This window comes from Alosa pseudoharengus, unplaced genomic scaffold (assembly GCF_046254945.1).
Source record: "Alosa pseudoharengus isolate Yale_2024_CS ecotype anadromous, Long Island Sound unplaced genomic scaffold, YU_APseudo_1.1 YU_APseudo_1.1_scf_20, whole genome shotgun sequence".
Taxonomy (NCBI): domain Eukaryota; kingdom Metazoa; phylum Chordata; class Actinopteri; order Clupeiformes; family Clupeidae; genus Alosa; species Alosa pseudoharengus.
This window is the reverse complement of record NW_027468664.1, coordinates 36117401-36130623: the sequence shown is the minus strand read 5'-3', so window position 1 is coordinate 36130623 and position 13223 is coordinate 36117401. Positions and strand designations below refer to the sequence as shown.

At 43.0% G+C, this 13223-nt stretch overlaps 1 pseudogene; it reads right to left on the bottom strand.

Moving 5' to 3' along the window:
- LOC143136451 (NUAK family SNF1-like kinase 1) overlaps window positions 1-4539 on the bottom strand; it is a 22475-nt pseudogene extending 17936 nt beyond the window's left edge.
- Between the last annotated feature and the right edge of the window lie 8684 nt (window positions 4540-13223).

The following is a 13223-nucleotide window of genomic DNA, read 5'->3' as shown; positions in this document are numbered from 1 at the left end:
TTAGGAAGGCCCATAATAGCTGAGGTGGGGAAACAGAAACACCAGATACACCAGGAAATGCAGAGGAAGAGCGCGGACTGTTTGCGCGCTTCCCAGAATAAGTCTGGGAATACCGCAAGGAAACGGTTCCACGTCGAAGGACTTCCTCATCTGTGATGTCATTGGTGGCCTTAAACTCTCTCTCTCTCACACACACACACACACACACACAGACACACCCACAAACACACGCACGCACACACACACACGCACACACACACAGACACACACACACATACACACAGACACATGCACACACACACACACACACGCACAGTCCATTTAGGGAGAAAATGGACATGTTTGGGAGAGGCAAAAAAAGGCACAAAAGTCCCTTGACTTCTCAGGAAAAGGACAGGCAGGATGTGAGGTAATTACTTGTGTCCCACTGAAACCCTAAAATGTCCCTGACTCACTGAAAATTGGTAGGTGAGGAGAAAGTATATGATTGACTATGTGATTCATATGTAATTTGTAAGTGCTATGTTACTGACTCTCTTTTTCTAAATTCTAAAGTAATTGGTATAATATGAGTTTGTACTAACATATACATGTTTGTGTCTATCTGTGTCTAAGGTGTGTGTGTGTGTGTGTGTGTGTGTGTGTGTGTGTGTGTGTGTGTGTGTGTGTGTGTGCTCTTTACCCTCTAAACCATAGTGACTAAGCACAGTGATAATCACTGGCTTGGGCTCCTTAGGCCTAATTACAGTGAAAGCATAAACTCATTAAAAGCGTATTGTGGAGATGATGATCCATGATGATCCCAGGGAGGGTACCCAATACACCATCCCAACCACCATGGCCCGTCCCTGGGCCACGGATCACTGGCCCTGTGTTTGATCCGTGTGCCAGCTGGCGTTCCACATGGCCTACCCCCACTCTCACCCTGGACTACGAGTTAGGGTGATGACCGCCTCGCACACAGAGAGAGGAATACAAAAGAGAAACACACACACACAAAGAGAGACACATACACACACAGACACACACACACAAGCAGATGTGCATTTTGATGATCTGTATGCACTTTTTTTCTCATTTGCAGCCCTTCGCTCTCTCTCACCTACACACACACACACACACACACACAAACATACAGATGTGCACTTTCATAATGTGTATGCACAGTTTATTTTCCTTCAGACTCACACACACACACACACAGCTAATCAGCTCAGCACAGATACACTCTGCCCTCCAGCCGTATGTCAACTCATTACTTGGTTCCGTGTTCTCAGACGAGAGGAAATAGGTGGCTGTGAGATAACAGTGAAAGATTACATCACACCCTCAGCTAGTCTGCGCTGAGGCTTATGCGTGTGTGTCTATGTGTGTGTGTGTGTGTGTGTGTCTGTGCCTGCTGTCTGTCATGTATGACATGGAAAATTTGCTTGTGTGTGTGTGTGTGTGTGTGTGTGTATGTACGCCTGTGTTGATTTGCCTGAGTGAGTCATGGTTTCTTTTAGGGTCCCTGAATCATTCCATGCAGACAGTGACTGTGTCCCTGTGACTGTGAATGAGGGTGTGAAGTGGTCTTCTGACAGTCGGCATTTGTGTCACTCTGTGTGTGCATGCATATGTGTGTGTGTGTGTGTGTGTGTGTCATACCCCAGACATGTCTCCAGGCATTCTTTTCACAGGACACAGCGCATTCAGCCATAGCAAATAAGTTGGAGAGACACTTGCTTGAATCAAGTCAAGTGTGTGTGTGTGTGTGTGTGTGTGTGTGTGTGTGTGTGTGTGTGTGTGTGTGTGTGTGTGTGTGTGTGTGTGCGTGTGTGTGTGTGTATGTGTGTGTGAGACAGAGAGTGTGCCTATGGAAACAAACAGCCTGTCTATCTTTACCAAGCACACACAAGCCTAACACATCTGTATGAATGCACTGAAGCAGTTTAAACACCTCTCACGCTATAACACTCACAGTTTTCCTGTCTGCCAGCCTCACTGTCAGCTTAGCACTAGTGTGTTAGAAGTGTGTGTGTGTGCGCGCGTGCGTGTGTGTATGTGTGCATGCGTGCGTGCGTGTGTGCGTGTGTGCGTACGCATTGTATAAGTGTACACAGTATAAGTGTATAAGTCTCTCTCTCTCTCTCTCTCTATGTGTGTGTGTGTGTTTCTGGAGGCATTCCTCAAACATGAAAAAAAAAAACAATGTGAGGTCCAGGTCCATTCTATCTGTGCCTGTGAGTCTATGGACCTGGATGGAAGTGAGTCTGGACAACAACACAAGCACGTGGCAGACTGGTCAGCACCACCAGCACACTCGACTGAAACTCTCCTGGAAGCCTATCTATGCAGGACAGGACAGGCTCCATTTATAGATAGATAGATAGATAGATAGATAGATACTTTATTGATCCCTAGGGGAAATTCAAGTATTTATAGTGACCAAAACAAACAGTGTGAAACCGGATCACCACTTTCCATTCAGTTGGTACTGTTTGTGTGCATGCTTATGTTGTGTGTGTGTGTGTGTGTGTGTGTGTGGGGGGGGGGGGGGTATTTAGCCTGCCAGCATAGCCACAGAGACTACACGCTAAGTCTGCATGACATGTTGGCATGCCAGCCACAGACTCTGCGGCAGCAGCATCCTCGCTGAGGCCGCCCATGCATAAAGACCCAGAAATCTGGAGAATCTGCTCGCCTCTCGGCCCAAGATGGGGAGTTTATTCTCAGGATTAGCGCATTGACCTACTTCAGTCTCAGAAGAATTGGGTTATCCCAGTTTTTGACCTATCTCTGCTCCAATGTCAGCCGGTGTTGAATAATTCTGCCTTGAAATACATGCGCATCGCTCGTAATCTTTTCAAATCATGCCGGTTAATCAGCGTTATCTACAAAGCCCCAGCAAGCAAGACAGCACCTGGCGGGTAGAAGTACAGCTATCACTCTGCTTCTGTTTCAACGATAAGCCAAACGTAGCTATCTTAACTTGCGCTTTCCCAACAGAAAATTGGATTTGGGCTATGTTATAATTTGAGTCCTGAATGCGAGTGTCTGTTGTCAGTAAACACTTGAATTAATGAGGGTCAGTACAAGACAAGAAAACATGTGTTTCATCCACATTCGCTCGAGTGCGTGATTGTGTTTGACTCGAGCGCCAGTTCAGGGAAATCAGTCGCCTACCCGATTGGTCTCGCAATGAGTAGGCGGCGGCAGCAGCAGCTTCTGCCGTCTGCAGCGAAGCGTGTGATTGTGGTCAGTGACCTCTATCGCGCATAACATTTAAATATCACATTTCAAAGCCCCAGCGGAGCCATCAACACGCGTGCTGAGTCCAGCTCCGGTGACCTCCGCGATCGAGTCATGACAGGGGAAATCCCCAACGGATGTCACAGACGCGCAGCGGGAGGGATGTGTTGGGGGTTTTAATTATACGACCCTCACCACTCAATTTGCTTCAATATTGCGTAACCTAACCACCAACATAGTGAAAGGAAGGTTGTAATTCCCTAAGTCATTGTTTGCTGTAATACTTAGAAGCACAGTTTCTGCGATGTGCCAGTCTAAAGGACATAGCTCAGTCTTAACAGTCTATAACCACAGAAAGTGTTAAGTCGAATAATGTCACTCACCACCCGGCCGGTGTGTCGTTCTATGGCTTTCTTCACTTTGCCGTAAGTCCCTCTACCCAGCGTCTCCTGAAGCTCGTAGCGATGTTTCAGGTTGTGTTTGTGGAGGTGCTTCTTCACGCTGGAGCCCCTACGTCCGGACGGTGGTACCTCGCCGGCGGGATAGTCCACCGGCAGTGGCACGTCTCCCGAGCAGTGTTCGCTGGAGCTCCGCTCAACCATGGTCCCGGGATGGGACAGCTGCTGTTGTAGAACCGACACAGTCTCCATGGCCATGCAGAAACTTAAAACAATAGTTCTTCGCTGGCGTTTCCGAAGATCTATGTAAATACGGACTAAACGCTATAATACACAAACAAACAGTGTATAGGCCTACTTCTAATCAGTTTTCTTTGAAGATAGTCTGTATCTTAAAAAGAAAAGTCGTAACTATAAGTCTCAGAAAGTTGCGCTCAACAATATGCGCACGTCAATATTATAAGGGGAATAATACAATAATATCTTTGCATGATCTCCATACAAATCGTCTTTTCCTCTGCGTGTTTCAGATTAAATAAAATACAGAGATCCGTCGAAGGTGTTCAAATATATATAAATAAATAATATTTCTTGCTTGCCTACAAATCGTCTAAAGCGACTCCTGTCTTGAGAAGGCAGCAACAAAGCCGGCGTTCAGGATGTAGATCACCCTCATAGTTATCCAAACGCAAGTGTTCTCTCTCAGTTCTCAGAGCAGGACATCGGCTGAAGTTGCTTGCCCGGGCGTGTATTTGGGTCTGAGTGGAGTTCGGAAGCGCAGAGGCGTTTGGTTTGGTGCCATGATCACCACCTTCCCTGTCTCGTGCGCTTTTGCTCGCGCTCTCCCAATTCTCCTCCTCCTTTTTCTTCCGCGTGCTGCAAGGAGCGAGGAATGCAGACAGCGCGAGAGAACGGAGGGCGGGGTTAACAATTTTCACCATTTTCCCCCGTCCTCACACCCCTTCCTCCCGTCTCCGCGTGTGTGTGTGTGTTTGTGTGTGACTGGGGATTTGACATTAGAGCATGTTACCATATCACAACAGCTAATGTATCACAGCTTCTCTTGGCAGAATCAAAGCCTATGCTTTCTTTTTATTTTATTTTCTTTTTAAAAGGGAGTCATACACAATTAAATGTATAAAGCGACAATGTCAGCTTCCGAAGATGGCTGTCTGCATTACAGTATGTTTGTATCTACAGGAGCAGGAGGGAGAATAGCACAGTTGTGAGCTCTGAGCTCCTTCACCAGAGGAGAGGGGGGGGGGGGGGGGGGGCTCATGTCATCAGTGATGAGGATAACAACACAGACGTGTGTATAAAGGGAAGCAGTGGTCTACTACTGGCCAGGGGTGCGTTTCCCAAGTTAGCAACTTTGTCGGTTGCAATGCAATTTCACACTGCCAACCAACTAAGTTGCTAACAGGTTAGTAACTATGGTTTGGGAAACGCACCCCTGGCTCTTTCGACCCCTGCCACCCACCCCACACAAGTGTTTGAACATTATGACAAATTCAAAATAAGGTCATCATTGTCTATCACATAGACACACACTCACTCCACTCTCTCTCTCTGAAGCAGTAGTAAGTGGGGCACCCTGGGATGGGAGAGTGTGGTAGGACGATGCATGAGGAACGCCTTTGTGTGTGTGTGAAGCATAAGGGCACACTTCTAAAAAGAGGAAGTGCTACCATGTGACACCACCGCAGTTGAGAATGCTCTCTGACCCCCCCTTATCAAAACCATCTCAGCTGATAGAAATACATTAAACATTATGTATTAAAATGTATAAGTAATTCATGCAGAAGAAGATGCCATTGTATTAGATAATATATTCCGCATGAATGTTAAATGAAGGTCGTATAGGCTTCGAGGCAGGCAGAGCTTAATTTCACCCCTTCCTGTTATCTCCCATCAGCCTGGTCTACCTGATTGATTACTGCAACATCACAAACCACACCAATCAGCATTTGAGTATCCAGGTGTGATTGCATGAGAGCGAACACTAAAGACTTTTTACTCTCCCTATCTTCCTGCTGTTTGTGTGTGTGTGTCGTTTACACAACCCCCAGTCCTATTCCCTTGGGAAATCATTATCTCTCTTACTGATACACACACTCACTCACGCACACACACACACACACACACACACACACACACACACACACACACACACACACACGTCACACACATACAGATGCACAAATATATATGTTTTTATATAGACACATAAATGCATAAGCACATCTACAAACACACACACACACACACATATACAGTAAATGCATGAGCACATCTACACATTTGGTACAATGAAATGACATGAAAGACGTGCTGTCCCTCCCCCATTCACCATTCACATCAGTAACACAGTCAGACTCCGAAGATTAGCAAGCACTGCAGAACACTGCCATGGGATTTACAGTATACTATCTGACAAAAGGACCCTAATCAAACTGATCAACATCTTGGACAATGAATGTCATCCATTCTACAGCACTATCAAAAAGCAAAAGAGCTTGATCAGCTGGAGACTTCGCTCACTGCTATGCACAACTGAAAGGCTGAGGAAGTCATTTGTTCCTAGGGCCAGTGAACTGTTCAATGCCTCACTAAAGGGAAGAGGAGAGATAGACTTCTCTGTTTAGTCTGTCTGCCTCTCCACCCTCTCCATGTTTGAGTACTGACTGCCCACTACTGCTTTACTACTGTTTTACTACTGTTTTACTAATGTACACAGCCTAATGTTTTTCACTACTGTTTTACTGCTACACTGTTTTTCATGCTATATTAGCACACATGATCAATGGCTGCGGTCAGGCTTCTGCTACAATACTGAATGAATGAATGGCTATAACCCTATTACCTCAACCTGTTCTTGTACTGAAATAGTTTTTTACTTTACCTTGTCTATATTATACTTTACTCTCCTATTTGTCCATATTATTTATGCTGGTCTCTAGACCTTACTCTTGCACTGTTGCACTGTTGGACTAATGTTGGACCATGTTTTGCACCTTCACCATGACACTCACTCCCTTTAGCACCTTACCAGTCCCGGCCCTGTCACTACAAGCGTCTTATGCTTGATCACCCTCAAGCACATTGGACTTTCTTAATTTAATTTATATAGTGTATTTAGTATTTAGTTTTGTTAGTTTTCTTATCTTTCTTATCTTGTACTGTCTTTATTGTACAGTGGAGTTTAGTTATATGTTTATACTTATACTTAAGTTTACCATTTCTGCTGTAAGTGCATGTTGTGTGTGATGTCTGTTTGCTACTGAGACCCTTGAATTTCCCCATGGGGATCAATAAAGTATCTATCTATCTATCTATTGAATGGTCTATCTATTGAATCACTCTCAATCCAGCTCTACTGTATTCCCCACATTCACTAGTTGTTCTGCTGATAGCCTTGCAAGTCCCATCTGCAGCTGATGGCATTCACACACACACACACACACACACACACAGAGAGAAAGAGAAAAAGAGAGAGAGAGAGAGAGAGAGAGAGAGAGAGAGAGAGAGAACACACTTCTGTTTTCTGTCCAGACCTAACAAAGGACTAGTGGCCTGCAGTCTGCATCAAAACTCTAATTTCCTCACCTTTTGGCTCCGAAACCGCGGACATGAGGTCACTTCCTTTATCTCTGAGCCCCATCCTTTCTTCCTGCCTGACCTCCTCTGTTTGTTTGTCATCTGTTTAGCAAAGGCACATTTTGTTTAGATTCTCACAGGGCATTGTGCAACACATTGTAACAAGCACCAGGATTCCCCTGGAGGGACAGAGCAAAAAAATTGAATGGCGAGCGCTCCCTCTGGTGGATAAAGCAAATATTGCATTACTTGTCACTCCTAATACCAAGGAGGGTTCTGGCAAATCTAATAAACGTTCAGGTTATAATACAGAAAGTGGAGTGGTAGTATGTGCTTTTCAGTTTAAATATAGTCTATGGGACTCCTTTACAACACAGGATGTACATTTGTCTATGCTTTGCCTTTATCTAGGACAGTGTTTCTCAAACTTTTTCAGAGCAAGGACCACTTAACCAATAAATAGAAACCTCACGGACAACCTAGCTAAAAAATAAAAAAAACAGTAGACCTACTTCATCAGTATATTACACAAGAAGCGTACTCACTGAACAACCTCATTGTCTTGGCACCTTACTTATTGTGTCAGATGATTCATGATTTAAACTGGTGTACAGTAGCTTACATAGGCAGTGTTGCAGAACTGTTTGGATTTACATCCAAGTTGGTTCAATGTTGCAAACAACTCATCTATATTATATTTTACCACGTCTACCCGCAGACCACTTGGGATAGCTTGCGGACCACCAGTGGTCCCCGGACCACACTTTGAGAAACACTGATCTAGGCCTATGCCTTTAGTTATAAAGTCTGAGTGTTTATGGTTAATTCACAACTCCCCCTGATGCCAAAGGTACCCGTCTTATGCTTTTGTCTGAAATACAGTCCAGATCATAGATTTAAAAACAATAGATTGGACACACGCACACATACACACACACACATACAGTACTGTACGCACACACACACACACACACACACATACAGTACTGTACGCACACACATACTGTACACACCTGTACTCAGCAGATGACGTCTATTCAGTCTGCTACACTTATGGTAGAGTCTTGCAGTTACGTCATTGTTCATTCTTCAGGCATGACCACATGCTCAGGTGTGTGTGTGTGTGTGTTTAGCAGCGAATAATAACATCATGACAGCATGAGACTAAGCCTGTGGTTGGAACATTTTTCTCCCTACTGATGGAAAGTGAACATGATCCTTCTCTGACAGGTCTGAAAGTAGCAGCATGTCCTAGTGACCCAGCCAAACACACACACAGACACAGAAACATTCACACACACACATGCATACACACACACACACACACACACACCATTGATTATTGCAGTAACTAATTCTTGTCTAACATGTCCATCAGAATGAACATTATGGATCCATGTCCAGTCCAGACTTTGACCAAGACACCTTCCACAGTTCTATAACCAGAGGTTAGCTAAATGTTGAAAATACAGATTAGCATGCACAGTAAATAGATGATTTTTGACATTTCAGGGACGGTGTTGAATAGAGAGTGTTGGTGTTGCTTTACAGTAACACCACACAGTTATAAAATAGCACTGCTAGTGTTGCTTGTGACTCACTTAAATTGTCAAATCAGAGTGTTAAGGTATTTAGTAACACCTGTGCTTGGCCTACTATGGCTGCTGTGAAAAATGTCCTTTGGAATAGCACAAATTCAGAATAGGGGTGCACTATGTTTTGTACTGGCCACCTCTTTTGTACGCTACGTCTAGAGTGAAGCTATATTGTCATTTAGTTGGCTCAGTATTGCTCTCTCTGGGGGCCCCCTGTTAGTGCTGGGCCCTTAGAATCATCCTAACATCCCTCTCCCCTTGTGCCACCCCTGGCTCAAATGTTCAGTACTTAGCAGTGGTAAAAGTAGTGGATTGGGGTTTGTATCAGTTTGAATAGTGCTATGATGTGGCACCCCCATAAATCTGCCATGTATTTGTCCTCTATGAGCCTGTGTGGTGATGGCAATGCTCATGTTGAGTGATGTTGGTGAGCTGCTTCTAGGGATTTATTTATTATTTTTTTATCTTATTGTGGCTTCTTGAGATGTGTACATGGTAGAACAACTGATGGGCAAAATTACTGTGTAAGTGATTTTCAGAGTATTGTCATGGGTGAAAATAATGTCTGAACATTTCTTCATACATCTAATGAATTTCTCTTTGCTTGCTGAAACCTTGATGTTGTCACGCCACCTAGTGGTGTATTTTTGTGCAACTGTATGGGTCACATATTGTCCACTAGGAAGCAACAGTGAGTCAAAGATTGTGTGTGTGACATGATCTAGAAATCCAGGATAATGGGTTTTGTGTTTTTCCATGTTTTACATTGTAGTGATGTTTTATGTGCTTTGCCATGTCTCATACTTATTTCTCTCATCACATCCGCATGTACTTTGGTTTACTTCCTGTGTCCTGCACCATATCGTCCTTTGTTTACCCTTGACATGTGTTTTTTTTTTTTTATCCTTGTCTCTCTGCCCCTCACCTTAGCCTTATTCTATTTCTTTCTCAAAGTCGAGGATCCTCAAGCATTCATGCTTGGTAGAACTGTGCCTTGAAGAATCCCACCTTGACTGAGAAACAGCCCCTGTCTTGTGTTCTTTACCTTACTGGAATATTTATTTTTTTATTATGGTTTCTTGTGAAAGGTTTGTGACAGTGTTTTGTCTGCTTCATTTTTAAGATGATGTAATGTTCTAGTTAAGTAAAGTTAAGTAAAGTGCTGCTCCTGTCAAGTTTTCTAGCAAAATGAAACACTTCAATCAAAACTATACAATTATTTATCAAAACACAATTAATGTCAAATCACAAACACATCCATTATATGATCTGATTATGTTTGGATCAGTTACACACTAATGTACTCATTGTAAAACACATTTGACAAAACACATTTTCTGATAAAGCATGCTTGATTATTACTATTATTATTATTATTTTCAGAAATATTGTTCAGTTTCTGTACAGTATCAGCCTGTCTTTCTGTTCACTTACAAAACTACCAATTTATTTCTTCATATAGAGAATATTTGAATTGGATGCAATAGAAAGACCCCATGAATATATATTTGTGGATGAAGCGGGTTTTGATTTAGCCAAGAGAAGAAGGAGGGGCCGGAACATAGTTGGTCAGCGAGCCATTGTTGAAGTCCCTGGTGGCTGTCAGGATCCTGCCTGGATGGAGTGACTTTGTGCCACCCTGGTGGCCATTTTGTGTAGTGTCCTGTGTTTAGTTTTGCCTGTTCCCATGTGCTTTGTGTTTACCTGCCTGTCACCTGTCTTTGTCTCCGCCCCATCTCCTTATTTGGTCTGTGCTTCCTGTCTTGTTAGGTTTCCCTCCCTTTCTGCTTGCACACCTGGTCCCCGTTATTGTCTCGTTGGTCTTGTACAGTCCTCTGTCTTTCTGTTAATTGGTCTGTGTATTTCTACCCTCCTGTTTCTCTGTTCCTTGTTGGTTCGTCTCTCTGTTCACCCTGTTGAAGTCCTGTCTGCCTGTAAGTTAGTGATGGACTACTGGTCAATAAAAATAAAACTGAAGAAAAATTCCAAACACAAAAGCAACCAAAAATGTGCCATTTGGTCCGATACATTCATACTTAGCCTACACAGGCGTTAAGGAATACAAGCGAACCCTTTCTGTTGAAATATTAGCCGTTTGTTACAAATGAAGTGTGAGGTGATATGTGAAAATTAACTTAACACAAGGCAAGATTCGAACCTTGGTCGCCGGATTCAAAGGCTTACACTTTACGTAATGTACCATGGTCTAGCTTTCCTGCAAGAAATATTGTATGCACTTGTAACAAAAGAAGTTAGTGGCGATCTGTGAAAATTTGTTTTAGCCTACTCAAAGAAAGATTCAAACTCGGGTCGCAAGATTCCTAGACGAACTCCTTACGGAGTGCACCACGTTAAAGTCTTTTTGACATAAATATGTGTGAAAATCAATTAAACCTATTAAACAATGCTTCAACAACGGTTCGACGCTTTACTAAATCTTATGTAAGGCCTAATGGTAGTGCATTCCAGTGTGACGTTGGATAAAAATGACTTAGGCTACTAGAGAGCAGGGCATTGAATGTGCTTTTGTAACTGATCGTTTTTCATGAACAGAGGGCATTGAAAGTAGCCTAGAAATCTAGACGCGCCCCTAGCGGCAGCAAATTAATTTGCTGCCAGGGCTAGTCTAGCAACTCTCCGTTGGCTTGTGAGCTCCAGAAATCGAAACTTAATCAGGCCATTGAAATCGTGTATAGAGTCATTAGGTGGGCTTAACATAATGATTGATGGCAGAGTTGCAACGGTTTGGCTTGAATTCCCTGCTACTTGAAAACAAATAAGATGGATGTTGCTGCTGGCGAACAGTGTGACACGAGTTAAGCTTTTATTATGTTGGCAAACGTTTGAACTAGCCAACTAGCTCCACTGGTGGGAAACGCATGGGACTCATAGCGCTGCCGCTGTCCTATTGCGTGCAGAGGGAATTTAAAAGACAACTGATTATCCCGCCCCTCGGACTGAGCACTGCGAACGGTGAGTGCCCAGACCCTACATTTTAATGTGGGTCTGGCTCGCCAGGCTACATTGAAAGTGCTTAACTGTAGTGTTTTTCATGAACAGTGCTTTGGTAACTGGGTAGTGTTTTCATGAACAAAGTGTTTTGGTGACTAGGTAGTGTTTTTCATAAACAGAGGACAGTGAAGGTGCTTTGGTGACTAGGTAGTGTTTTCATGAACAGTGGGCAGTGAGGACAGTGAAAGTGGTTTGGTAACTGGGTAGTGTTTTTCATGAACAGAGGACGGTGAAAGTGCTTATGTAACTGGAAGTGATGAGGTGATTGTGATTAACTAGGGATGTCCGATATTGGCTTTTTTGCCGATATCCGATATGCCGATATTGTCCAACTCTCAAATTTCGATTCCGATATCAGTCGATACCGATGTCGATATGTGGGTTATTTTTCCTCAAAACTAATTTAGGTAACATCATATATCTCCTGTTGTGGAATTAACACAACATGCTTAATGTTATTGTGATGCCCCACTGGATGCATTCTTGAATGCAACAAGGCTTTCCAAATGTTAACATTGTCTGTGCAAAATAAGAAAAATACTTCAACTTAATTTAGGGAAAAAGTGCCATGTTTATTTTTTATTTTTTAATTGTCTCAAACAACAGTTTGGATTACACTCTCCCTGAGATAATCTTGACAATGCCCACAACAAATAGGGCAAATTTGACTTCTTCACAAATGATAAAACATTGTACCTGAACAACTATGTGCAACATAGCAGAATGTAAAGCCAACTAAAATAACAGGCATAGTGTATGACAGGCTACCCTTTTTCTGTGTTAAATCAGCCTGCATTTGTAGGATGCTTCATGAACTGTTTCTTTAACTAAAACTCAATCACCTTAATTGAATGAATGCACAAATATGAGTCAATTACAATGTGGCAAGCAACTATACTGCACAATTTTGAAAACATTTGTTTGAGCTACAAAAAATACTTCAGGCTTGAGGTGAAGTACATAACGGGCCATACCCACAATCAGGCTTGGAATTTCACCATTTTAGGGGCAAGGCCACTTGGCCTTCAGTTGGGCATATTTGGTGGGGGGCACAAAGGCCACATGTCAGGGCACCAAGGCCAAAGTTAACTATAGGCTATAGGCTGTAGGCTATAAAAATGATCAAAGTTGTATTCACTGCAGTAGACCTGCATCACTGTATACAAAAACATAAAACATGACATATTACATATAACTGTAAATCATCTGATCATCTAATATTTTCAGATATCTAGGCTATATTTAAAATTTATTTTATATTTGGCCTGTTATGAAATCATGTATTGAACAATTTAAGCACAGCTCAGCTTTAAGAAACTCAAATAGCCTAGATGTATGCTTAGCATTTTGTGATCATTAAGGCTACTTTCACAAACTCTTACAGTCAGCT